The 26,478-nt window shown below is 44.5% G+C and overlaps 1 protein-coding gene across 1 annotated transcript in view; it reads right to left on the reverse strand.

Annotated features, from left to right (window-relative positions):
- The window catches only part of CNTN4 (contactin 4), a 271,602-nt gene that overhangs the window by 232,729 nt on the left and 12,395 nt on the right, over positions 1-26,478 (reverse strand). The window contains 1 exon segment of the mRNA XM_033071468.1: positions 3,476-3,520. The gene's annotated coding sequence lies outside the window, so the exon portion shown is untranslated.

Genomic DNA, 26,478 nt, shown 5'->3' on the forward strand with positions numbered 1-26,478 from the left:
GGTGAGAAGTCAAGTCATGAGGACTCCATCCTAAATATTACTCAGGTTAAAAAAAACCCAAAAAACATGAAACCCAAATACTCCAAATCTCAAGCAAAATGCATACTCTGCAATAATTAATTACAATGAGGGTTCTATCAAAAATCTGCCAGTTCACTCTGCTGCAAAATCAGGATATTCCATCCCAGTTCCAAATTCCCAGCTCATCCTCTAAAAAACACAACTTAATCCACCATAAAGTGGCGGGTTTTGTGATTCAGATTATCAAATTACTTTAGGACAACAGAGTTTTAATTTTTGGAGGTTTTTGGGCAGCACAAGTGATAAAGGGAGAAGGAAGCAGCCAAGGCAAGGGAGGACAGAGAGGCAGGAGAAGGGGATCAGGCTGGAAGTGGGAGATAATAAAGAGGGAAGGAAAGGACAGAGCAGATTTCCAGAGGATTGGGAAGAGGGGGAGGACGTGGTGGCAGACACATCTGACAGTGAGGAGCCAGGGAAGGACAGCTGGGGTGCTGGGAAGCACAAGGATGCCAGCACATCACAGACAGCCCTTGTCTTTGAAGGGGGATCTTTGAAGGGGGAGTTGCCTGTTGGAGGCAGTTCAGTGTCCATCCAAATAATCCTGTCACACTCTGACCCCAGCACTTCCAGCTCAGCCTGTCCCCACCTGGAATGAGGGACACAAACAGTCCCACAGCAGGCAAAGGGGAAGCTGCAGAGGACAAAACCAGTCCCAATCTTGTCAAAGCATGCCCTAAACCCAGCTGCTCTTCAGGCTCTGCTCAGCAGAATCTCCTTTTCCAGTGCTCTTGCCCAGCACATTCTGTTTTAGGAGATTTCTCCAGCACAACTGTGCATTGTCTGCTGGTAATAATCCTAATTAAAATTACACTCTAAGCCTGGTTGTGGAATACAAAGCACAGATGCTACAAACTCTGAGAGGACTGCTGGCCTGTCACTGTTTTAATTAGCCTGACAGGTAATCAAGCAGAATTTTGTAATTATACCACTACAACACACAAATGTTTCTTTTCAAATCCCTGCTTCTGGAGTCACTTTGGTCAACCACAGCCAGTTTTGAGCCACAAGACCAGGAGCAGAAGCCCAGACTTGGCTTCCTCAGGGCCTGGCTTTGACTCAGCAAAGTCCCACGTGCTGCTGAGGAGTGTGGTAGAGAAACTCCTGCCTCCCCCAGAGATGAAATATGTATAAAAGCTGAATCTGCACTCCCCAAATGTGCCATTTTTGCCAAGTACAGCAGAGTGTGTGACCACTCTGCTAAAAAACACTCTGTGCTTGCCCTTGGAGAGCCCCACACTGGATCCCAAGGCTGCCACCAGGGCAGACTTTGGGCACACAAAGTTCATTTTTTAGGATAACTCAGCACCCACTCAATGGGTGACATTGCTGTTCCCACTCCCCACACACCCCTGGATCCCAATTCTGCCTCGTGGTGCCATTCCAACACCCCACAGGGCACCCCTGACCTTTTAATGGCTCACATTCACCAAGTGCTTTCCATACCAGCTTTTATTTCAAATATCCCTTCACTCCCAATGCCTTTTGAGCCTACCTAAAAACAGAGGGCAGGCAGAATTAAGGGAATGAAAAGCTGTTCTATTTATTGAAGGACCTCCAGGTACATTTGGGGCAGATAAAGCTGCACCCAAAAAAGGATGATGGGTCACAGGTTTTCACATTTTTATGGGTTTGGTTCAGTTCCATATTGGGGGTTAATCCTCCAATTACAGTTCCAGGTAATGAAGTCATTTACCCCAAGTTTGCTCCCCCAAATTCACTTTTGTTTCCATCTCTGGGGCCTGGGGCAGTGAGGTGTCCTTGATTCCCAGCCTGGAGAGGAATTGTTGTGTCTGACAGAATGGGAGAGCAACACCAGCACTGAATGTGGAGTTTGGAGTGACACACTAAAGAACTGCAGGGTTACAAATACATGAAAAATATAAAAGCTGAAATCCAGAGGCATCACCAGAATGAAGGCATTTAACCCAAATTCCAGTCACATCCTCACTAATGAGGAGTGTTTACCCAAGAGTTCAAGGCTCTGTAAACAGAAAGCAATTTCCATCCTCCTGTCTGGGGTGGTGTCAGCATTTGCAAACCATTACCAGCGTGCCCAGAACTGTCTGCTCCAGTCCTCCACACTTCCTATCAAACTGGCATTTAAGGATTTGGAATGCAGAACACAAGGCTGCAGCCTAAAAATAATATCCTGAGATTTGATCCTGCACTTCTTATTCAGGCTCAATTAATCAAGGTTGCCTAACTCTTCAGAAGTACTTTTCATCAGCAGATTGAAAACACTTCCCACATGAAATGGGGATCAGCCTCTCCTTTTTACTGCGGGGAACCTGAAAATGAGATTTCACCTGAGAAGGAGCTCTGAGGCTAATTTAGGAGTACTGTCCAAAGGGATGAGGAGTCCATTATTCAAAGTTATCTTTTATATTAAGAAATAAGCTTTTCCTTTCAGACCACTAGAAAGAGTAGAAAGTGATCTATCACAGGATTTATCATACTGTCTTTGAAAACCTCACACCAAGATAGCACATTCCAAAAGAGCCAGGCTGAATGAGAATATTTACTTGATCTCCATCTTCAGTTTTCATTGTGAACACCACCCAGGACCAAGGAAAAACTCCCAAGAATTAGGAAATTAAATATTTTTGTCAGAAACCCTCTGCAGTCTCTCTGAACAGATACGGTAATAACACCTAAAATTAAGACAACATTTATTTTTCAAATAATTGCAAGGTCTGAATACATCTTGTTCTTCTTTGGAAACAACATAATTCAGACTTAAAAGCATGCTGGAAAAAACCCCCTCAAGATAATTTCAGGTTCTATAGAACAAAACCCACCTCTCCACTAACAAGATTGATTCCCTTTGACATTCAAACTGAGAGGCCATTAAGAAAATTTGAGTTTCAGGAACGCCACAGGTTTTTTTTGACTAATTCAATTGCAGAGTCGAACATGCAATGATTAATTAAACACCAATTTTGAAAACCTCTTGACAAGAACAAAAATAGCCTAACCAGAAAAAAAAAAAACCAAAACAAAAAACCAAACAACCCTGAAACATTATTGATAATAAGATATCAATATCCTTCGGAAAAAGATTCATTCTATGGCTTCCATACATTCTGTTAAATAGATATAATTTACAATTTTCCTTTTACAATAATAGCTGAAGGCAAGCTGTTCCACATTTTCCATGAACCTTCCAATGCAGAATTGCATAAATGCAGCACACACCCCTATGAACTTAAATGCAGATTTATATATTCTGTTAAAAAGGGAAACCAAAACCCCCTGTCAGGGCACAGAGAAACTCCAGGGCAAATTCTTTAAGGCACAAACAACATAAAGGAGATTCTGACATTCAATGCAATGATGTTAAGAATAAAGAGAAATTAAAACCAACGCATCAGAATTAGGATGAAAGAATTGTTACCTTCTCCAGTGCATGATATGCAGCCTTCAGTCAAATTTCCAATACCTGGGAGAAGAAATTCAAATGGAATGTTGGTTATACTGATATTTCAAGACACTAAATTAATCCTTGTTAATTTGTTCTGTACAGAAAGATTGTCTTGGGTTACTTTTATTGGCTGTTTCCAAAGTACCACCAGACAACAGCAGTAACCTGGTCAGATCCTTTTCCACTGCTTCATTCAGCTCCCCCAATCCATGAGGTCTTTTCTCCAAAACCCCCAGCCTTGCTCCATCCCCCACACCCTGCACACTGCCCTGGCCTTCAACCTTTCCCCTGGGATGCCCAAACCTTGATTTTCCCACCTCTGACTTCACTAAAGGCTGAAACTCTCCCATGGACAACTCAGTGCAGCTCTCAGCTGACAACAAACCAACCCCAATCCCTCAAGGAAGGCTGAAGCAGAGCCATTTCCCATTAGATCATCCAAACCACATGCTAATAAAACTTGAAGAAATAAGGAAAAAACAGGAGACTTATGCAACACAAGCTTTAAACCTAGAGCTTCACATGTTTGGTAGCTGGGTACAGGTCACACAGAGAACATATGGCAAATGGAGATGATGTTTATGAAACTAAAATTCAGTGGGCACCAGAAATGCAGTAAAAGTGATATAATATAAGGAAATATGAGCTTTTTTTTTTTTTTTTTTGCACTATCAACACATCCCAGATAGGAGAGGCAGAAAAAGAAGCCTGACATTTTGCCTGGAGATAAGCACCCATTTCCTGGGGTGTAGCTTGGATTCCAATTTGATATGAGGGAGTCACAACCAGAGGACACCCCTGCTCTTGTAATGGGGCTGCTACTGAAGTCCCTGAAAGTTAGATATTAGATATTGAGAAGAAATTCCTCCTGTGAGGGTGGGGAGGGGCTGGGATGGAATTCCCAGAGCAGCTGTGGCTACCCCTGGATCCCTGGCAGGGATGGACAATGGGGCTGGAGCACCTGGGACAGTGGAAGTGTCCCTGCCATGGATGGGGTGGGATGGGTGATTTTAAAATCCCTTCCAGCCTTTCTGGGATTCTATGGATCTAAAAAGCTGCTACACCCCATTCTGCACTGAGGAATTGCACCCCTGGTAGCCTAAAGGGATATTTTGCCTTCATTTATCATGGATGTGCCTTTCCCATCCATCACTTCTAGCCAGGACTGACATTTCCCAGGCTGAGAGCTCCACTCATGGGGCTTGCACAGCTCCATTTCCACCTGGATTTGCTGGGGTTCAGAGCTCCCTCCCAGCTCAGGAGAGCTGGAGGGGAACAGGAGGGAATCCAGCACCAGCCCCAGGTCTGGGAAAGCTTTTCCATGAGGAACAGGCTGGAGGCAGGCAGAGCCAGATGGAGCCCACCAAAGTGAGCACAGCACTGGGGAGAGCGGGTAAATATTTGACATTCAGAGCTACACTAATTAGACATGCAGAAGAAACGAAAGGTTTTGTACCAATCAAAATATTACTCTATTTACTGTAACTGTTCAACTCATCACTTCACTCAGGGAAAGTTTGGGAGAACAACTTGCTCAAGTTAAGCAAGGCTCCAACACCAACGTCGCTGCGTATTTTTAGGCACTTACAGAACTGAAAACAAAGAGGAAAAAAAACCCTGCAGTCTGGGCTTAGCCAAGCCTGGTCTGCTCAGCACAGCAAGATTGGAGCTCACATGGCTCCCAATAACCCTGGACTCCCGTGGGCAGAGCCAAGGCACAAGAGGTGTCTCACAGAGCACCTGGCACACGCAGCCCCCAGAGCTGCACCTCCCCACGCTCTGGGCTTTGTTTCTGCCTCCCCATCACGCCTGTGTGCAGCACCCAGCATGGGCAGCTTTTTTTGGCACTGACGTGGGAGACTCTGGATGGAATCTGAGTTTTTCTCCCCACCACCCCCCAGCAAATGTAGTTACTACAGAGCTCATTGCTGCTTTCTGCTGCTGGGGCTGCTCACGCTGGGTGGGCACTCAAACCTCATCTCCCTTATGCCCATCCAGCACTTTGGATAATTCAGCATTTTGGGGTGGAAGGAGCAGGTGGCTGGTGGAAAAACCTCTGTGTTCTGATCTGTTTGCTTAGCAGATCGAGCCAGCAGCGTGGATCCACTCAAATCCTCCAGAAATTGCAGGTTCCAACAACGGGAACAATTTCGTGGACAATTTCTTGAAACACTGTGCCTTGGCAGAGAGATACTGACTCAAAGCAGGGAGGAGGCACATTCACAATATTCTGTTCTCAGCACAGGATTTCATCCCACAGGAATGGCAAGATACTCTTGATGAAAACTGCACATTTGGTGCTCAGGTGGGGAGTGCTGGGTGAATGTTTGGACTCCTCTCAGAGGGCTTTCCCCACCTTTAAAATTCTGTGTTGGAGATGGTGATTAAATTAATTGTACATTACCCTCACCAGCAGCAATGAACCTGAACTTCCAGGCTGGAAAACCTAAAGCTTTTAAATTATATTCCCCCTAAACATCAGCAGTGCCTATAGGTTTTTCCCAAGCAATTTTGCTAAATAATAAAGAAATCTTGCCTAGCCTGGAGGGTTTGGGCACAGCTTCCCAGGAATTCAAACCCACACCTTCATCCCAAGTGAAAAACAACCTGGAACAGGTTGAGGGGCACAGACTGTGCTCCCTCCCTCAGGTGACACTACGGGAGACAGCACACTAAAATCTGAATTTAGCAGGTTCAGTATTTTTTCTGCATCCCTTGTCAACAGAAGGCTTTGAAAAAAAACCCTCCAGAACACGGAGAGGAAGTTGTCTCCAAAGGAAAAGGCAACAACACTCTTTTAGTGCAGCTCCCCAGTCACCACTGCAGCCCTTCTTGAAGCTGTAACTTCCAAAAAAACCTAAGAAGAAACTCGGTTTTGTGCAAGCCTCATTTCATGTAAAGGAACAGCACATCCTTCAAGAGGGGAAAAAAAACGACTTAAGGAGAGAAAATAAAAATAGAGAGGATTCATTTCACAGTAATACTGTGTATTTGCACAGAAAAATTCCACTTTTTTTGTGGAGGCAGTTGTTTGGGAGCTGGCACGAGGGAGCACTGATGAGAGCCTGGAGAAGTGCTGATCTCTCATCTGCTGCCAGCAGAAATCCATACATTACACTGAGTTTATATTGACACAAACTGGTACAGGCAGGGCTGCAAGCAGCATTCCCACAGAAACACCAGGTGCATTTCCCTCATGGAAGCTTTTCAGCATAATTTGCAGATCCTGCCGTTCCTGATGCACCTTTCCCCAGAGCACCTGGGGACCAAGGCAGCAGGGAAGGGGTGAGGGTGTCCCCCTGGGGAAGGACAGGGACATTACTGAGCATCAGGCTGGGATTCCTCAACCCAAAATTCTCCCCTGGTCACTCCAAGCACACAACAACTCATTTCCTGATTATTTTTATCTTCTTACTGTCCCTGGCTCTGTTGTGGGTTTAGGTTTATGGAATCAGCCTCCTCTGGTTTGCATCACCTGCCAAAACACAGATTTGTCCTATCTTCCAAATTCAGTTTTTAACCAAGATTAAATGATGAGATTTTGCATCTCTGCCTCACTCCAGACTGCAGATCTGTCTTTATCTCAACCCCCTGTACACTATAAAAACCTTTTCCTGCTCCTGTTTTCTAACATGAACTTCCAAACCTTCCACACAGTATTCTTCATTTAGGCTAAAGGACCATGAGAACCACAATCCTGTGGACTGTGGGCTCATTAATAAATGTTATTAAATAATCAAGTGCATCTGAACCTGCTCTTGCTTATCTTCATTTCCAGCAGCCCTCAGGAAAGCTGCTCTGTTGCCATCCCTATTCCTGCTCCAAGAGAACATTCCTCACACACAGAATCCACCCAGCTCTGCCTAGTCCTGGCTCTGCTGCTTCTCAAAACAAAGCCAGAGCAGGTGAACTCTGAATTTTCACCCCCAGCCCTTCCCCAGCACCCCTGGGGCTCCTCCAGCTCAGCAGTTCCAGCAGTGCATTGATTATGGGAGCTCGAAGGAACAGGCAGAGCTTTCTGGAGCTGAAATATAAATCCCATGTGCAGAAGCATTTCCTGTGCATTTAAACACTGTTTAGTGAGTCAGCCAAAATCATTCTGCAAGTGTCATCTATCTCCTGAAGGAAAGACTCCAGCAGCCTAATCCCCAGCACAGCTCTCCCAGGGACTGAGGGCTTTAACTTCCAAGCAAAATGCTGTCAGAATAGAGATCTCATGTGATTTATTCTAACCAAAAAAATAAAGGGCAAAAAAAAAAAGTCAAACTCTTATTTGGTCTCATCAAGTGGGGATGAGCATTACAAATTTATATTGGATTTTCAGGCTTTACAATTCCATTTGTTCTTTGTCATTTGCTTCACAAATGAAAAGAACGCTGAGATTTCTCTGACAATCTCTCCAAACAGTTGTGGTGTCTATATTTATTATTAATATGCAGCCATGCAGGTCAAAGGGATTCACCAGCTGATTCCTAAATTGAACTTGTAAGGTGCATAACCCTTAAAATTGTCTCTACTACTTAAAATGGATTTTCCTGCTCCATCAAAAAAAAACTTTTACTGACTGCACAGAGAAGAAGCACCTGTTAGAAAGATGTTCTCCCAAAGCTGTTTTCCCATAGAAGTTCAGGTGGAGAGCCCACAGATCAGGAAAAAGCCCAGGATAACTGCAGGAACTGCCCTGGGATGATGTGCCCATCACCTTCCCACTTGAAATGCAAAGTAATGACACAAACTAAGTTGGTTTGCATTGTCTGAGCGATGCCTCTGTCTCTCCAAACTGCTGATTAAGAGATCCTTTTCTCATTTGCACAGAGCCATCAACTTCCCCGAGGTTATTGCAGCTGGACTTGTCAGGCTTTGGTGACACAAAGGGACAATTCTGATACAAGAACATTTTGGGCTTTGGCTTTTCCCAACCCAAAATATCTTATTTCATTTCATTCTCCGAGCAGCAGCAGGGGATGGGCTGTTCCAGCTCCCCTTAAGGAAACAATCACATTTTAGCTATCATAAACTGCAGGTTTATAATCTCAGCCCTGATGAGGGGTCAATGTGGCAGTTCCAAAGCTGCACAAGACCTGAGTTCACTGCTGTCCCCAGGGAGCTGTGTGAGCTCCCCAGGCCATCCCCAGCCTTGCTCTGAGACCATCCCACCACAGCTCCACAAAAACTGATGGGATCTCTAAAAAAACTTCTGCATTTCTGCACTTTCTGCTGGGCTGAAGCCTGGCACAGAGCAGGAGTGCAGTGTCCCATCTTGGCATCAGAGCTCATGAACTCAAACCTGCTCCCCTTCACTCCTTGCTCCCATCACTCCATCACATTAAATGTTTTCTTGCTGGGATTGCAGTGCCAGAAGCAAGAAATCTCTCCAATCACAAAGCAACAAACAGAAAAGGTCTGATAAAAAAAAAACAAATCAGGCACTGAGTAATTAATTACACAACACATAATAATTAGCAGCGCTGACAGTTCATTTCCCAGGTTTTACCATTGGGTTTTTAGCTGAGGTGACAATTAGGGGCTTATTTGCCATGCTAAGGTTTGTACTCACAGTCCCCTGATTGCTGTAAACGAGGGCCTTAACTATTTACTGCTAATAAAACATTTCCAACTTTTTGCAAAATTATCTTCCAGCACTCAGCAGTGAGATTTTTATGACCTTCTGTGGTGAGGAATCATCTTGTGCAGGGAGAGAAAATGGATGTACGCCCACAGCCTCTCCTCGCTGGAGCTACAGCTCCATCACCATTAAATTGTTTGTTTTTGCTTCTTCTTAATTTGTTCCTTGTCCTTGCAAACCCGAAGACATTTCAGATCGCCCACATCCTCCCTCAGCACCATGTTCTCCAAAAAAACAAGGTTCACTGCCTTCCAAGTTGGTTTCTTTGAGGAGTGGCTCAGAAGTTGCACAAGTGGGTCAGGCAGTGCAGAGACATGGGCAGGCTCACCAGGGGTTTGAAGTTTGCTGTGGCCACATCAACCACAAAAAAAGTCATTTCCAGGTGCTCCCCCCATTCTTTCATGTGGAAAAAAGCAACAGGATGAGTAAGAGGTGTGACTGGGTGGTGCTCTGTTGCTCCAGCACGGATCAAAGTTGGATGAGCAGAGATGTGACAATGACAACATCAAAAAAGTGAAAATCAAAGCTGGAGAGAAAGTCCCAAAGATTTGCAGGTTCTCAACAAAACCTGGGGGTGTTTGGGGTGGGAGGTGCAGGGACCTCAACACAAGCAGCATTTTTCTTTTCAAATTTTATCTTTTTTTTAAACCCATCGTCTTGGGGGAACTGCTGCATTCCTATTTATTAAAGCTCTGAAAATCAGCAGAGCCACATCAACTCTGCTGCTGCTCTTGGGGTCTCACCAGGAGCCCTGGATAAAGCCAGCAGAGGAAATGTCCCACTTGGATACTCAGTGGATATCAAAAAAAAACTCTACTCCAACTTGAGAATAAACTCTTCTTTCTAAAATTCTAAATTGTAACTCAGCAGGGCTGCTGCATTATCAATTTTAAGACAATTATTTAGCAAGTCCTGGATGCCACTAAGGAAACCTGGGGAAAATCCACCTTGGCATTAACAGCCAGCTGGAAAAGGTGATAAAATCCAGGATTTTGAAAGCAGGGAAATCATACATGAACTACCAAAAAAAAAAAAATCAATATTTTTTACCTCATTCAGCTGCTCTAAGCAGTGAACACAAAGCAAAGCAAGGAAGTGCAATAAAATTGACACAGCCTCCCAAAACTCTTCCCAAAAGCAGGAGGATGTCAGTGGTGCCTGGGGTGCAATAAACTTCCCTCCCCTGCAAAAAGCATCCAGGATTTCTTGGGCACAGCAATTCCCTCACTAGGCAGCAATCCCTGCTAGGAAATCGTGCCTCACTCCAACACTTCTTCCAGAGGACTCTTAAAATATTTTATTTTCAATCAAATATTGAAAAACCAGCAATAAAATGCAACCTTTCCTAAAGTACGTTCCTTCTGAATTATGGTTTATAAATGAAGTCATTGATACATCCAAAAATCTCATTATTCAGGAGCAACAGACAGCAACTAAAGGTGAGTTCAAGCCCAAAACTTACAAGGAAGAACAAAACCAGAAATGATTTTTTTTTCTCTGTTATTTCCACCAGCCCATCTAAAATTAACCATAAAGGTGGAAGATGGGACTGTCCCCCACGTGTGACAAGTGTAAGCAGCACATCAAGACAAAAAAAAAATTATTTAGTTTAGCACCATCTGTTTAATGCACAAATCCCATAATTTTACAAAAAAAAAATACACAAAACATGAACAGTGAGTCTAAAATACTTTCAAAAGACTCACTAAAAACCAAGATATTTTAGTGAGGGCCATGTGTATTTGTCACCCACAACCAGCTCTAAATATTAACTGTAAAATCAGATGAGCTTCATAGACAGCAGCAAGTTTCTCCCTTCAGATTTCCCCCAATTTAACAAATATTGTCCTCCTGAATTTCTGCAGAAACACTGAAATACCACAAATATATTTTTTTGTGCTGCAGGAAGTTACCTCCCTTCAAATCCCACTCCTGAAGCAACACTGCAAAAGAACCAGGGAGGATTTGGGGTTTTTTTGTTTGTTTGGTTGGTTTTTTTAAATTTTTTAATATTTTTTCTATTCCCTCAGAGGCAGTAGGTTATGATTAGGGAAAGAAAAAAAAAAAGCAAGGGAGAACTGGGTTTCAAAGTAATCTGGTCACATTCAGAGGCACAGCAAGGCACCAGTGATGCTGAGCCCTTTCCAGACCAACAGAATCAGCTCAGCTCCCCTGCCCTGGCATCTGTCAAAACAGAACAGGTCTCAAGTAATAATTTACTTGGGGAGTTTTTCCTCCCCTCCTCTCCCTCCAGGAGCTCAGTTATTGCAGCAGCATCATGAATAAGCAGGATTATTTGCAGGGAAAATTAGAGAAAAGGAAAGGGAAATATAATAAGCATAGGATTTGCCAAAATCCCTTCCTTTTTTTGTTTAATATATATATAAATTACTCTTTTTTTTTTTCTTTTTTTTTTTTTTTTTTTTTTCTTCATTGTGTTCCACAGCTGCAGAGAGATGAGATCAACATTTTCCCCTTTGGTTTGGCCATGGGGACAGAGATCATTTGGGTTCTGCAGGAGCCCAGGGGTGTTTGCACCCTTGGCTTCCACATCACCCTCATCCATGGGGCTGCAGCTGGGCCAGGCTGGGACATTCCTGGGCTGTTCAGGGCCAGGAGCTGCACTGGATGATCCTCACACTCCCTTCCACCTCAGCATTTCAACAATTCCAGGTTCTCAGACTGTTTGAGTCCCAACACCATTTCAATCCAATTTAAAGCCCAGGGTATTTTGATTTTTAGTTGCTCAGCTCTTTTCTGTTCCCAGTGCCTGGCACTGGATCCTTTGGTGCCCAGTGCTGAAACTCTCCAGTTCCAGCAGGAAGAACACAAAAAGGGTTTCCAGACTTTCCCAGCAGCTTCATTTTGTTGGGGTGATGCTCTCTGAAGCTTCCCTGAGATCACAGGGAGGGAGGAGGGCTGGGAATCACAAAAAGAACACAAAAAACCCTTCAAGAGCAGCCAAAATCCTGCTCATGGAGGTCAGAGTGGGAACCTGGCAGCTGTGAGGATAAAAGAGCCAAGCCCAAGGTGTGGGCAGCAGCTCCTTTGGGATCAGCTCATTCCACCCCACTGAGTCCCATCCTGATCCCACTGAACTCAGGGGATCCCAGAAATGCTCTGACAGAGCTGCCAACACTGGCAAAGCATCAGGGAACTCAAAATAAAGGAAACCAATTAAAAAAAAATCCAAATTAAAACAATCAAATTTCAAACCTCCTTCTGTTTCAGCACAAAGTTGCAATTTATTTCTTACTAAGAAATAGGAATTTTGCTGTTCAAGGGATCTACAGAAAGTGTAACCTTATCCAAGAATGCATTTAAGCAAATTTGTTGTTTCATAAAGCAATGAGGGCTCTGTGAGATGGTATGAATCTGGTTTTTACATTTCATTATATAAATGTGTTGCATCTTTATAAATATCCCACACAAAACCAGCAGAGACATTCAGCTCTATCAAGACAAATACTCAGGAAATGGAAACTATCAAACATTGAAGGGTTTTTTTCCCCTTTGTGCCTTTTATCTTTTAAATAACATATTTAATTAAAGCCTGAGGTCAAGTGAGGCTTAGAGGTGAAGCAGAAAGTCATCAAACAATTTTGTTACATCTAAATAAATCTTAAAAAAAATCTAAAGTGGCTTTGGGTCTGAAGTCTCTATTACTGCAACACAGCTGGCTAGGAATTATTCAAGAAAAAAAAAACAAACAACAAACAGGACAGTTCAATATATTTTTACAAATGTCTTAAGGAGATTGAAGATCTAGAAAAGTGTCGATTTTGACAAGTATATTTGTTTTTCCTGAAAAAAAAAGTTTGTTTTGCTTTTTCCTTTTCAAAACTAAAAAGTTTGATTCAGCAAGTGGACTTTTACTTTTTCTTTTTTTTTTTTTTTTCTCTAGGATTTTGGGGTCTTTTAACCAGTCCTATTAAAATATGTTTTTAATTTAAAATCCCCATCAGGTGTCAAATCTGTTTTATCTCTCATTTTTAGCTCCACTTGACCCTCCTGCTCAGAGGTGGAGCCCCAGGGATGCTGCAGCCCAGCCCAGCAGCTCCAGTGCCCCTCCTGATCCTCTCCAAGAGCCAGCTCCAACATCTCCCTCCTCAAAACCATCACTCCATCGATATACTGAATTATTTAGCAGGTAGCTGTGTGACTTGAGGTTTTTCTACAGGTCAGAAAGTCCCAAACACACAGCACTGAGGCTCTGCTGGATTTGGGACCATTCTGCAGGGTTCAACCCCTCGGTGCTCTGGTGGCACTTCTGAGCTGGGTTATTTTTTAATTATTGTGATGTATGTTACAAAGTAATTCGTGTTTTGTGAAAGATAAATCATGTTTGTGGAAATAAAGAATTTAATGAAGGAACTTTAGGTATGCTGGGCCCCAGAGAGGAGAAAGATTGCTTCATCAAATTCCAGCGCTGCAGATGCTAAAAGAGCCACAATTTGAAAATTAATAGAACCAGCCCCAACAGAGGTGACTCTTTATGGGACAGTCCAGGAAATTCCCCAGCCATGAGGACTTGATAATCACCATCAATCAAAATAACCAGGGTCCTCAGGAAAACCTACATTTCAATACCCAGTTCCAGTCAACCAAAACCTGCACACATCAAAATTCATCGCCAAAACTGTTTTTGTCCAGTCCATGGTGGGGAAAGGAAACTGCATGAATATGGCAATCCACGGCAGAAACAAAGGGACTTTTGCCCCAGGACAAAAAAATTATATAAAAGCGGAGTGCCCAGGAGGGCATTTGTGAACACAGGGGGATCTGATGCTATAGAGGTCAGATCATTTTTGTTTGTGTTCATCCAGCACCAAACCCAGGCTCAGTGCTGTCCTTTTCGTTTGTGGTTTCCCAGGAGCATATTTTCAGTCACAAAAATAAAAATGGTTGTTTTAATATTTTTAATTTGGCTCGATTCGTTTACCTATAACATGATTAAAGCAGCTAGTAGTTGCTAAAAGGTTATTTATTGTAAAAGTGCATCAATTTTCTAAGGTACAGTCATGGATATTAAAGTTCACACTAAGTTTAGCATAAAGTCCTGAATAAAAGGGGCTGCACACAAAAAAGGATGATGGGTCACAGGTTTTCACATTTTTATGAGTTTGGTTCAGTTCCATATTGGGGGTTAATCTTCCAATTACAAATTTCCCCCCCAACTCACTTTTGTTTCCATCTCTGGGGCCCTGGGACAGTGAGGTGTCCTTGATTCCCAGCCTGGAGAGGAATTGTTGTGTCTGACAGAATGGGACAGCAGCACCAGCACTGAATGTGGAGTTTGGAGTGACACACTAAAGAATTATAGGATTGCAAATATATAAAAAATACACAAGCTAAAATCCTGATGCATCACCTCCATCCCAGCCTTTCCCAGCAAGGACAGAACCCCTCAGCTGGAAACCAGAGTGGTTCTGCAATTCTAACACAGAAAACACTGCAATGCCAGCACAGAAAACACTGGATTTCTCTTAAAACAGCAAGTTCTGAAGGCTGAGAAGCTGCTGTGGCTGTAAAGCTGAGCCTAAGAGGGGTGATGGAGGGCTGAGGGTGGCAGCAAGGACAATAAAATCATCATCACCAGCGCTGGACATGAAAGCCCCCATTGCCCTTGATGGCATTCATAAAGCACAGTCCGAGCAGGAATTACTGGAATGGGATAATATTTTGTGCAGGAGATGCTCCACGGGGAGCGTTCATCCATGCCAGGCACGGAGGTCACCGGCTCACCGGGATTTATCCTCCCTGCGACAAATCCCCTTTTCCAGGAAGGGCAGGGCAGCATCGGGAGGCACAGGAAATATTTTTAAATGGAAAAAAAAAAAAAAACAAAGTTAACCAAACGCATCGCAGCTTTGCCCAGACAACACTTTTGGCCAGACACATCCAAGAGGAGGAAAAGTCAATAGATTTGCTGTCAAAAGACTGCAATTATTCTAACTGCACATAAATGCACCCCTTTCTTGGCTATAAATAACCCTCCGCAATTACGTGCTAATTACTCACAATCAAATCTCAGCGTAAATACAGCGGCGCACAAAGATAATCAGATAGTCCTTTGTACAATGTAAATTAATTGATAAGGGGAGGTTTACAATTGCAAATTGGAGCGATTACACTTGGAATGCCGCATTGGCTGGGTGTTAATCCCTGAGTTTTGCCTCCATATCCTCGGGTGAAATGATGTTACAGGTGGCACTGGGTGACATACAGGCAGGAGGTGACAATGCCCTGAGACAGAACATTTGCTGTAATTTCATAATTATCCTGTAATTCCCATCCCGGAACGCTGCTGGCAATAGGACTTCTCGTTCTGATTAGAATTTCCACACACTGATGTCCCCTGGCATTTTTTTATTTCGTGTCCCCTCAGCTCCATCCCCACTCCATTTGTGTGGGTATCAACACAAACCAGCTGCAATTTTCCGCCTTCCAAATCCCGGGATTTTTCCATTATTTGGCCAACACGCAGAAGGCAAATCTACCATCTATCCATAAAATAACATCTATCCATAAAATAACATCTATCAATAAAATAACATCTATCCATAAAATAACAGCGGTGTGGCTTTGCCGATTCCTGGGATGGTGTCTTGGGTTAGAATACAGAGTGTGATAAAAGGTGTCTGTTCTGTCACCATCTGTTGAGGGTGGGGCAGTGATCCTGATCTCTGTGGGAGATATTGTGTTAATGGGCCATCCATTGAAACCAGGTGGGGCAGTGCTCTTTATTTCCAAAGGAGATATCTCCTGTTAATGGCCATGTTTTATAAACCAGGCAGGGCATTGTTCTTTATCTTTTCACAACCCATCCTTCCTCCAGCCAGTCATTTTCTGCTCATGGCCATTGAGTCCCACTGTGGCACTGATAAAATTACTGCATCCCATTGGGAGTTGCTCCAGCCAGGGGGAAGAGCCCAACATTTCTTACCAAGATAAAAACAGAGGGTTTGGGACACTAAGGGAGCCCCTTTCTCCACTGGACTCCAGAGGAAAACCGGATTTCTCCACATCACCACTGGAGCTCCGAAGGGAAACTGCACCTTGTACAGGAGCACTGCTCCAACTGAGCCACATCTGTCACTGCAGGAGGATGCAGCCACCATGGGATGGGACTGCTGCCAACACCCTGCCTGACGGGTGTCAGGTTGTACTCTGACTGTGTCAGGGTTTGGGGTTTGTTCTTTGTAGTGCTGTATTTCTATTTTAATTTCCCTAGTAAAGAACTGTTATTTCTAATTCCCATATCTTTGCCTGAGAGCCCCTTGATTTCAAAATTATAATAATTTGGAGGGAGGGGGTTTACATTCTCCATTTCAAAGAGAAGCTCCTGCCTTTCTCAGCACACACCTGTCCTCCAAACCAGGACAGATGTGTTTGTCCTTCCCTCAGAGGTTGTGCGTGCCTGGGGGTGTCTGTGCCAGCCCAGCCCTCATCCCTGGATGCTGCTGGAGTGGAAGGATGGCTGCAGCGCTGTTTGCTGATTTTCTATTGACTCCTCTTTGAGGCTGGAGGTGTTTCTCATTACTTGCTGATAATACAGCGAGGACAGCGATTTAGCGGCGCTGACCTTGTAATGATGTTTATTTCTTCTCACACCGAGGATGGGTTTTATTTCTCATTCTGTGGCTCTTGGGTTGATTGGGATGACGTGCAGCAGCTCCTAGGCTCGGCTTTGTGGTCGCTAATCCTGACTCAAGGCTTGGTTTTAGCCCTGCTGTCACCACTGAGGAGGGGACAGCTCGGTTTAAGTGCACCTGACCTAAAAGCCAAAATTCCTGCAGATAATTTAACACTTAATTAATGCCAAATTAGGCAGTTATGTAGTGATACAATGCAGGAAGAGAGCAGCAACCTGTCCTTTCATACAATCCCTCAACATCGTGGCCAACCTCAAGCATTTAATAACACAAATCTGCAAAACTTGAGATTTATTTTTTTTTCCTTTCTGCCTTATGACCCTTTCTTTTTCATTCTATAATTAAACTTTTCAAACTTTATCCTGCAAATGGCAAGAAATGTAGTCTAAGTGGAAGGAGAAAGGACACCATGCTGTGGCTAGAGAAATAATGAATTCCTCCTAGGGTTGTTAAGGCATGTACTGATTAAAACTACAGCTGCACCATGCAAAAAGAGGCCAATTTTGTAGCCTAAATGGCTACAATTTATTATTTCCTTGACAAAGGTAAAAATGGTGCCAGAAGAAACCGAAATCTTAATTGTTTCTGAGGTTTTTGCACTCCACAATGACACATTAATTCTTCAGAAATTCGAAACACAAAAAGATCCAATGGAAAGTGCTCAGAGACTGGACAGCCTGGAGGAATCTCTCTCTTAGGCATCATCCCTATATGAGATCTTTAGGATTTTCAGGGTGTTCAGAGTGAATTTCAAGCAGAATGGTAATTTTGTGAGTATTTTTTTTTCCTACTGGGAGCCACAATGGTGCAGGATTATCGTGGGTTCACATAACATGCCATTTTGGTAGGAGAAAAGTTGTTATTTCAAACTTATAGCCGTGCCACTCTTGTTTTTGTTTTTTGGGGTTTTTTTGGGTTGGTTTTTTTGGGTTGGTTTTTTTGGGGGTTTTTTGGGTTTTTTTGGTTGTTTTTTTTTTTGTGTCAGTAATTTACAAATCCAAACCAAACGTCCCAATAGCTTTAAAAATCTTTTTTTGGCACGTGAATCTTTTTCCCCTGTGTCACGGTTTTACCACCACACTCCTCCCAGCCAAAGCCTGGAGGATCTTCATGGAATATCCTGAGCTGGAAGGGTCAGAGGTGCACAGGTCAGGCTGGATCTTGATGCTGCAGAGAACTGAACTGGGATTAAATTCAAAGTGTAAACTAACCCTGACTTAACCCAGCAGAGAGAGGGGTCCCAGACATTGAGAGAGTCCCCAGCCCATGTCCATGAGCTCAGGGAAGGATCACAAGGAAAGGTTTCATTTCCTGCAGGGATCAACTGGAAAATGAGGACCAGGCTGGACAGGGCTTGGAGCAGCCTGGGACAGTGTCCCTGTCATGGCAGGGGTGGCTCTGGGTGGGATTTAATGTCCTTCCCACCCCAAACCATTCCATGCCTCCAGTGCTGTCCTTGTGCAGTTTGTTAAATCCAGGTTGGAACCTGAGTGCAGAAGACAGGGTCACTCAACTGGAAATCTCTATTAATATTACATTTTTTGCTTACAAAATACAACAGTGCCGTGTCTGGGACCTGCAGGTCACACAGCTAGCTGGGCTGTGTCACCTGGGGGTGAAACACGTGTCATTAGCCATGGCTCGTTAGAAGCACTAATTGATGGAGAGCTCCTGCTGCACCCTGGTGACATTACTGCTGCTGGGATGAAGCAAAGGTCCCTGCAGAGCAGTGACAGCAGCGCTTCAGGAGCCTCTCATCTCACAGCAACACACTGAGGGGTGACACACAGCACCCTGCACCCCCTGCCAGGTGACACAGGGGACCCTGCCACCCATCCTGGGGACAGTGTGGTGACAAGGGAGGGCTGAGCGCTGACTGGGACAGTGGCTGCTGGCAAAGCATGGTAATACCAGCTGTGGGACAGGGGACAGAGCTCTGGGACAGGGGACAGAGCTCTGGGATAAAGAACAGGAAGTCTGAGACAGGGGACAGAGCTCTGGGATAAGGGACAGAGCTCTGGGACAGGGGACAGGAGCTTTGATAGGGGACAGAGCTCTGGGAGAGGGGACCCCAGCTCTGGGACTGGAGACAGAGCTCTGAAATAGGGGACACAAGCTCTTGGATTGTGGACAGGAGCTCTGGGAGAGGGGAGAAGAGCCCTGACAGGGGACATGAACTCTGGGACAGGGAACAGAGCTCTGGGATAAAGAACAGGAGCTCTGGGACAGGGGACAGAGCTCTGGGATAAAGAACAGGAGCTTTAGGATAAAGAACAGGAGCTTTGGGACAAGGGACAGAGATCTGATAGGGGACAGAGCTCTGGGATAAAGAACAGGAGCTCTGGAACAGGGGACAGAGCTCTGGGACAGGGGACAGAGCTCTGGGATAAAGAACAGGAGCTCTGGGACACGGGACAGGAGCTCTGATAGGGAACAGGGCTCTGGGAGAGAGGACCCCAGCCCTGGAACTGGAGACAGAGCTCTGGAATAGGGGACACAAGTTCTTGGATTGGGGACAGGAGCTCTGGGACAGGGGAGAAGAACCCTGACAGTGGTCATGAACTCTGGGACAGGGGACAGAATTCTGGGACAAGGGACATAGCTTAGGACAGGGGACAGGAGCTCTAGGACAGGGGACATGAACTCTGGGACAGGGGACACCAGCCCTGGGAAGGACTCCTGGCTCCCTGCTCATTTGGGACACCCTGCTGTCACACAGGGGAGTGAGTGGCTGTGTGCCCAGGTGTCCCCGTGCTGGCAGTGCCACAAGGACAGGGCCCACAGAAAGATCCAAACATCCATTCCCAGCTGGCAATGAGGGGCTGATTTTCAGTTTGCAAATGATGAGCGTGAGAACAGAAAGGCTCCTTTACAAAAGGGAGAGAGGGAGAGAAACAGAGCACATTTCACTTATTCTGCAGCTCTATTATATCTCTCTGTGGGAGGCAAAAACTGGCAATTACTCTGGGAGATGCACAGGTAGGAAGATAGAACATAAATCAAAATACAAAGAATCCGAATGCATTCTGCAGTTATTCCATGGATGTTTATTCAGCCAGGTTGCTGGGGAAGGCTGCTGCAGCACGTCAGGAGAAGTTTCTGGGACCTGCCTGGCGTTTCCTGGCAGTCAGAAGAAAAGGAGATCAAGAGAAGCGATGATCCCACAGGCAGCACACAATCCAAACAAAGCCATTTGGAGAGGAAAAGGTTGGCACAGGTCATGTTGACACAAAAAAAATATATTTCTGTGAGATGTAAGTGGTTCGTAAGAAACACACGGATGGATTTTGGAGCACTTAAAGCAGTTTTATTCCTGCACTCCATGGGGATTTCATGGGAACAGAAGGCAGCATTCATGTGGAGAACTCATCATTTTCGAGCCCACATTCTTGCTTCAGAGCCCCCAGAATTCTGTGAAGCTGAAGGTCAGAATTCAGATGAACTCGCTGGAATTCATATTCATTGGGAAGAAACAAAGTAAGTCCTGGGAAGCCCATTAAAAAAATATAATGTGCTTTTTTTCCTCAGGAATGACTGTGAAATTTGGTGTCGTGTGTCTGACTTAATGCTCTAATGGTGGGACTGGAACACTGGGAGAGGATTTACAGGAAATATCTGCTCCTTATCTGATCAGAGGAGGAAACCAAAGTCTCAGCCTGACACTCCAAGGTGGCTCTGCTGTCAACTTAAGCCTCCAAAATTAACTATTTATCATTGGATGAAAACACAGCTCAGATCAGTCACATTGTTCAAGCTCAAAGACTCTCACACCCCAAAGGAATAGACCAAAAAAAACCCACAAAGGCAGGCAGGAAAATACAGAGACACACAAAAAAAATGAGGTGACCTGAGCAAGAAATCCAACACCAGCCCTCAGGCTGGAAATGGTGACAAATCTGCTCCAGGGCTGCTGCAACCAGAGCAAAACACCTCCAAGAACAATTTCTGTATGAGAAATGGTTCAGGAGATTTTTTTTCAGGTATTTTTGGAAGGTTTTTCCTGATGGAAAATGCAGGAGCTCATCATGGGGAATGGCCGGTTCAGGTACACACTAATGTGTGAAAACAGCAACATCACAAACCATGTACTCCTCCTTTTACAAACCATTCACCTTCACTTTACACAAACTATTCACCCTCACCTCACAAAATCTGCTGGTATTAACTCAAGAGAATTATGCTGAAAGACCAAGGGAAATCCAGGGAAATAAAAAAATCACAAGGCAGGGGCACTTTTGCCACTTTCAGCAGCACACTTAGGGTAGAGAGGGAAAGGAGGAAAGGTAAAGTTTCAAAAGCTGGTTTTAAATGATAAAAAGTGTGTAAAGATCCACCCAAGTGGCTAGTGAGGAGATCTCAAAGCTGGTTTTAAATGATAAAAAATGTGTAAGATCCACCCAAGTGGTTGGTGAAGAGATCTGAAAAACTGGTTTTAAATAACAAAAAATGTGTAATATCCACCCAAGTGGCTAGTGAGGAGATCTCAAACTGGTTTTAAATGACAAAAAATGTGTAAGATCCACCCAAGTGGCTGGTGAGGAGATGTGCCCTGTCCCCACAGACCATGGCACAGCTGGGAGCGATGCCTGCAGGGATGGAGCTGCAGGCACAGGCTGGAGACAGGAACCCGGGGGAGAGGAGAGGAAATAATGGATGTTTTCATGCATGCACTGCTCCTCTGATGGGATATTTCCAATGTAAATATCTGGCAGACTGGGGAACGCAGCTTTTAAATTTTTTTTTTCTTTTTAGCATCAGGATAACTAAGATGAGATTATTTATGCATGAATGAGGTATCAGAGCACCAAAAAAGCTGAGAGTGAATGAATTCCTCTGCCTCCCCAGTTAGGGCTGCTCAGTGGGGTTTGTGCCTTGAGACAGCTCAGACAAAGCCCAAATTCCTCCTTCCTGCCCTAATTCCTCCCCAGCCTGAAGGATGCAGATCCCCCCTGGACCAGGGGAGTTTCAACCACTGAATCCTCTGATTCTTCCTCAGAATCTGCTGCTCAAAGCTCATCTCTGCTTCCATCAGCACAAGAGCCCAGGATACCCTGTCACACACCCCACAACCATCAAATAATCCAGAGAGTGACACGTGGGGAAAATCAAAGATCACAATGCATTAGCATTTGGTAGCTTCTCCATCACCTTAAAAAAGACCAAGCTGCCACCCCAGAGAGGGTTTTTTAAAAATAATCTTAATTATTGGGCTTTTCCAGCTTTATTTCAAGAGCACAAGGCACTCCATCTAGGATGGAGAAGGAATGTGCCTTTGCCCAAAACAATATGCAGCGTGAAGGAAATTCAAACTGACACCATTTCAAGACAGCAGAGACAAACTGATTTAGCAGCTCTGACAGGCATTTATAAGCAAAATAAAATGTGAATCTAATTTTGGCCTACTGCACCGAAATAATGTGCAGCATGGTTTGATGTCATACATGAATATTTCATACATGAGCAGCATCTTGTTTGGGAGGGAGATTTTTCCAGACACCTGTGGGAGATGGAGGAGGCTGCTCCTTGCTGAATAACCTGAGAGAAACTTTCAGACCCTTATTGACTTTTTAACTGTTTTGCCAGATGTCAATATGTAAAAGTAAAAATCATGGCTGAGCCTTTAATTCTAATTAATGGCCCTATTGATCAGCTGAGTTCACGTCACAAAACCCGCTGGATTTCAGACCATTCCCTGCCAAAAAGGGCTTTATCCTCATGGCTGGGAGGAAAAGGCTGAGCTCTCCAGCTTGTTCTTTTTCAAAGCACTTTGATAAGGAGCAGAGCAGCGAGCTGGGGCAAAGTTGGGTATTTACGGTCTCCAGAGCATTTTGTTTTGATTTGCATCGAGTTTCAAGGTTCAGCAGTTTAACATCCAGCACTGCCACGTTTTCATTGCCTTCATTTCGAATCTCGAGCAAAAAGCATCACAAGGTTACATCTCCAGGAGGAAATCAATCCCAAATTCCACCTGGCAGTTCACCAGGGTATGGAGAGAAGCAGCCCAGCTGCTGCTGGAGCTGTGCTGAGTTTTGGCACAAAACATTCGCACAGCCCTTGAAGTTGCTCGGTTTGCGGCCTGAAAAACAAGCCATGAAAAAGATGCACATAATTTAAATGACACTGAATATTCAATAATGGTAATGACTTCAATATTAGGAGCTCTTTGATGCTGTTTCTGGGGGAACTGCGTTTGTCCTTGACCTTTGCTTACTCGTTATTTTGTCTACGCATAATTAACACATTCATAATATCATATAAATGCCACTTATTGATACTGTCCCAAGGGCAACTGGTTATCTGGGAAGAACATGGCCACATTAACATTTACTAACTCATTTAGCTCCTCTTGCACATTAAACTGGAGAAAGCCATTTGTCAAATCACCCCGAGATGTGTTTTAAGCAGGCAATATTTAACGAGGTAATGGTTTAAGTGTTGTCAGGGCACGGTGACAGTCACTCAAAGGGACAGCTCTAACGAGGACAGCAGAGTGCTCTGGATGGAGCCACCTGGAGATTAAACACAGAGGTGGGGAATATCATTTCCTTCCTGATTTTTCACACTTTGTCCTTATTCAGCCGCAGCAAGTGGATAAAAGTTCAATGTGTGGTCAGTGACCTGTGCCACTCCAGGGGTGACATCCCCCAAGGTGCCAGCTCAGCAAAGGTGTGAGGTCACCCAGGAGCTGAGGAGTTTGATGATATTCCACCAAATCTCACCTCCAGACCTCGCTGCTTTGAGAGAATCTAAACACCTCCTGCAGCACAGCCAAAGCCAAGAGGTTTAAGGAAAATTAATAATAATAATAATAATCTCGCATGCTGTTTCCCTCCAGAACACATTCTCCATTATTCATCCACACAAACGAAACATTCAGGGCCACTTCAGATTTTTTCGAGCATTTCGTTCGCTGCACTTGACTTTTATCTGGGAATTATTTTTAAAGACTTCCCTAACAAATCTCTGGTAAAACACATGTCAGCACTTTGGCAAGGCTGGCTTTTTTTTTTTTTTTTTTTTTTTCCTGAGCTCGAGTTAAATTTAAAAATGGAAATTGGACTAATTAATTACTTCAGATGGAAGAAGAGAGCAGGATTTCAGCACGGGGCTGAAATGAAACAATGCAAGAAGCAATGACTGGAGGCTTTCCAGCCAGCAGGGAGGGCAGGGAGGGGCAGATCCCTGGGCTCCAGCCTCCCACCACTGACCAAAAATCACCTGGAGAAGTCCCAGAGGAGGAACAGGCTCTGGAGATGACACCCTGACATTTTCACTCCCGAGGGAATGGAAATTAAAATCAGATTCCAAGGTGGGAGGAGATGGATCCTGGCAGGTCCATGCCCAGTGCCTGAGCCAGGAGGGTCCTGGGCAGCAGGAATGGGATCCCAGGGCTCCCAGGATCAAGGAAAAGATGCAGAAAGTGATGCTGGAAATTCATCTCCATCCTGGCTGGTAAGGATCATGGAATTATGGAATGGTCAGGGTTGGAAGGGACCTTAAGGTTGTCCCATTGCACCTCCTGCCATGGGCAGGGAACATCTCCCACCATCCCAGGGTGATCCAAGCCTGGCCTTGGGCACTTCCAGGGATGGAGCATCCTCTGGACAAAGTTTAGCTACAAGAATTATTAAATTATTAACACAATCTCTATTAAAAGTTCAGTGTTTCCAAGTCAGAATCTTCCTGTTCAAAAAAAAAAGGCAGAGAAAAAGTGTTTGGTAAACAGACAAGGAATGTAATCCATGAGGCTCCACCAGGGAAAAGGAAAATGAATAAAGCCAGCAACTGCTACCAGGTTTTCATTTTGTACTTCTACAAAAGAAGAAGGAACAGAAATGAAATATAATCAGTGAGTAAGGAGCAGGTGATGTAAGGAATCAATACCTGAGTTATCAAATAACACAGCTGACTGCTACAACAGACCAGATCCTGCAGCATAACCTGCATTTCAGTATTAAAAAAAAAAAAAATCATAGCAGCCCTAGGCAAATAATGGATTTTTCCCTGTTAATGTTGATTTAAAATATGCAAATTTATTCTCAAGCTCCAAGGTGTGGGGAGTGACTGCTAAACCTGCAGAACAGTGACCATTAAACACAACAGCAGCAAATACACAAAGGAAAGCAGCTTTCCTTGGAAAAAGGAAAGTGTGAACCACAGAAACCTCTCCCTGAGCTTGATCATCAAGTTCGACTGAAGAAGTAAAGTGGGCAAAGTTTCACCCTCCTTTTATTTGGATAATGGGGGGCAGAGCTCTCCCTGTGTTTTTTTAAAGTGTGAGACAGGAGTGGTTGTCAATCCATAGCAATAAACCCACAAACTCCTCACAAATCCAAAATTATCCATTACAAATTCTCAGCTTCTCTTTTGAGGGAAAAGTGCTGAAAAAGGCTAATCTGAAGAACTGCAAAACCAGAGCAAGTGTGTGATTTTACCCAACCCTCCCTGCTTAATATTCCTCTCCTCTGGCAGGACCTGCGTGGAAAATACATCTGGAAGTGCCCAGGGTCTCTGACAAGTCCCTGGCAGGTGATGGATGGATCAAACCCAGCAGCTGGAATACAGAATGCTCAGGTTCAGGAGTGAAGGGGTGAGTGACAGTGGCTGAGGAGATGAGCAGCCACAGGACCTTCACAGCAGAAGGTTGTATCACCTATTCCTGCCTGGGGAGGATAATGAATGAGGTGACAGCAGCAGGAATTCATTTCCAGCCAGGAACATCGGGCTTACAAAAACCTCCCGGTGCTTTTGTGTTTGTGTGAGCAGCCTGGTGAGCACGGGGAGGGTTTGAGGGCTGGCACTGAGGATTCCCAATTTCCCATCAGGTTTGGGGGTTGGAAATGCTGCCCTGGTCCCAGCCCAGCCACTGCCAAATCCTTCCCAAAGCCTTCCCAAAGCCATCAGAGCCACCTCAGAGGCAGCTTGTCATCATTTCTAAACAAGTTTTATCATTTCTAAACAAGTTCAGATTCAGAAAAGGATAAGGAAGTGTTTAAACTTTCAATATGACCCAAAGAGCAAAAGGATTATAAAAAAATAGAGAGAAGGGAGGAAAGGCATTTGGGATCAAAGCATATTTGCTGCTCTGACCACTTCTGCAGCTCTGAGAATTTTTAAGAATTTGGTCTCTTGTGTCAAAACAAACAGTCCCATAAATGAATTCTCAGGAGTGTCCTGTTTCACTGATATTCCACCAGCAGAAGAACTCCAGGGGAAGTTTGCAGAAAGTTCCCCTGAACTCCAGCACGTCCCTGCCTCTCCTCAGGCTCCTCCCTGCTAAGCCCAGCCTAACTCTGCCCTGTCTGCCCCGCTGCTATTTCCAGCTAATAGATGGGGCCATTTGCAGCAGTGGAATATGAGCAGCCCCCAACACAGACACATTTCCTGCTCCTTCTGCAGGGAACTAATTCCACTTCCCTGCACATCCTGCCTGTCCAAAGGACATCCTTCCTCCAGAGCAGCCTCAAGACCACAGCCCCATTAAGCAATCAAACCGTGGATTCTCATTAGCTGCTTCTCCTCCTGCTGTTGGCTGGCTCGCTCTCTGTTTGCCTTTTCTTCTCGAATCACACAATATTTGGGTCAGGAACTTTGAATTCTTTGCCTCTTGCATTGTCTCACACTCCCACACCCTGGCAGGTGTTGTGGGAAATGCAGCTATTCCAGTTGTGTTATTTATTTATAAAAATTTACAA

The sequence above is a fragment of the Catharus ustulatus genome, chromosome 13, assembly GCF_009819885.2.
Source record: "Catharus ustulatus isolate bCatUst1 chromosome 13, bCatUst1.pri.v2, whole genome shotgun sequence".
NCBI classification, from domain to species: domain Eukaryota; kingdom Metazoa; phylum Chordata; class Aves; order Passeriformes; family Turdidae; genus Catharus; species Catharus ustulatus.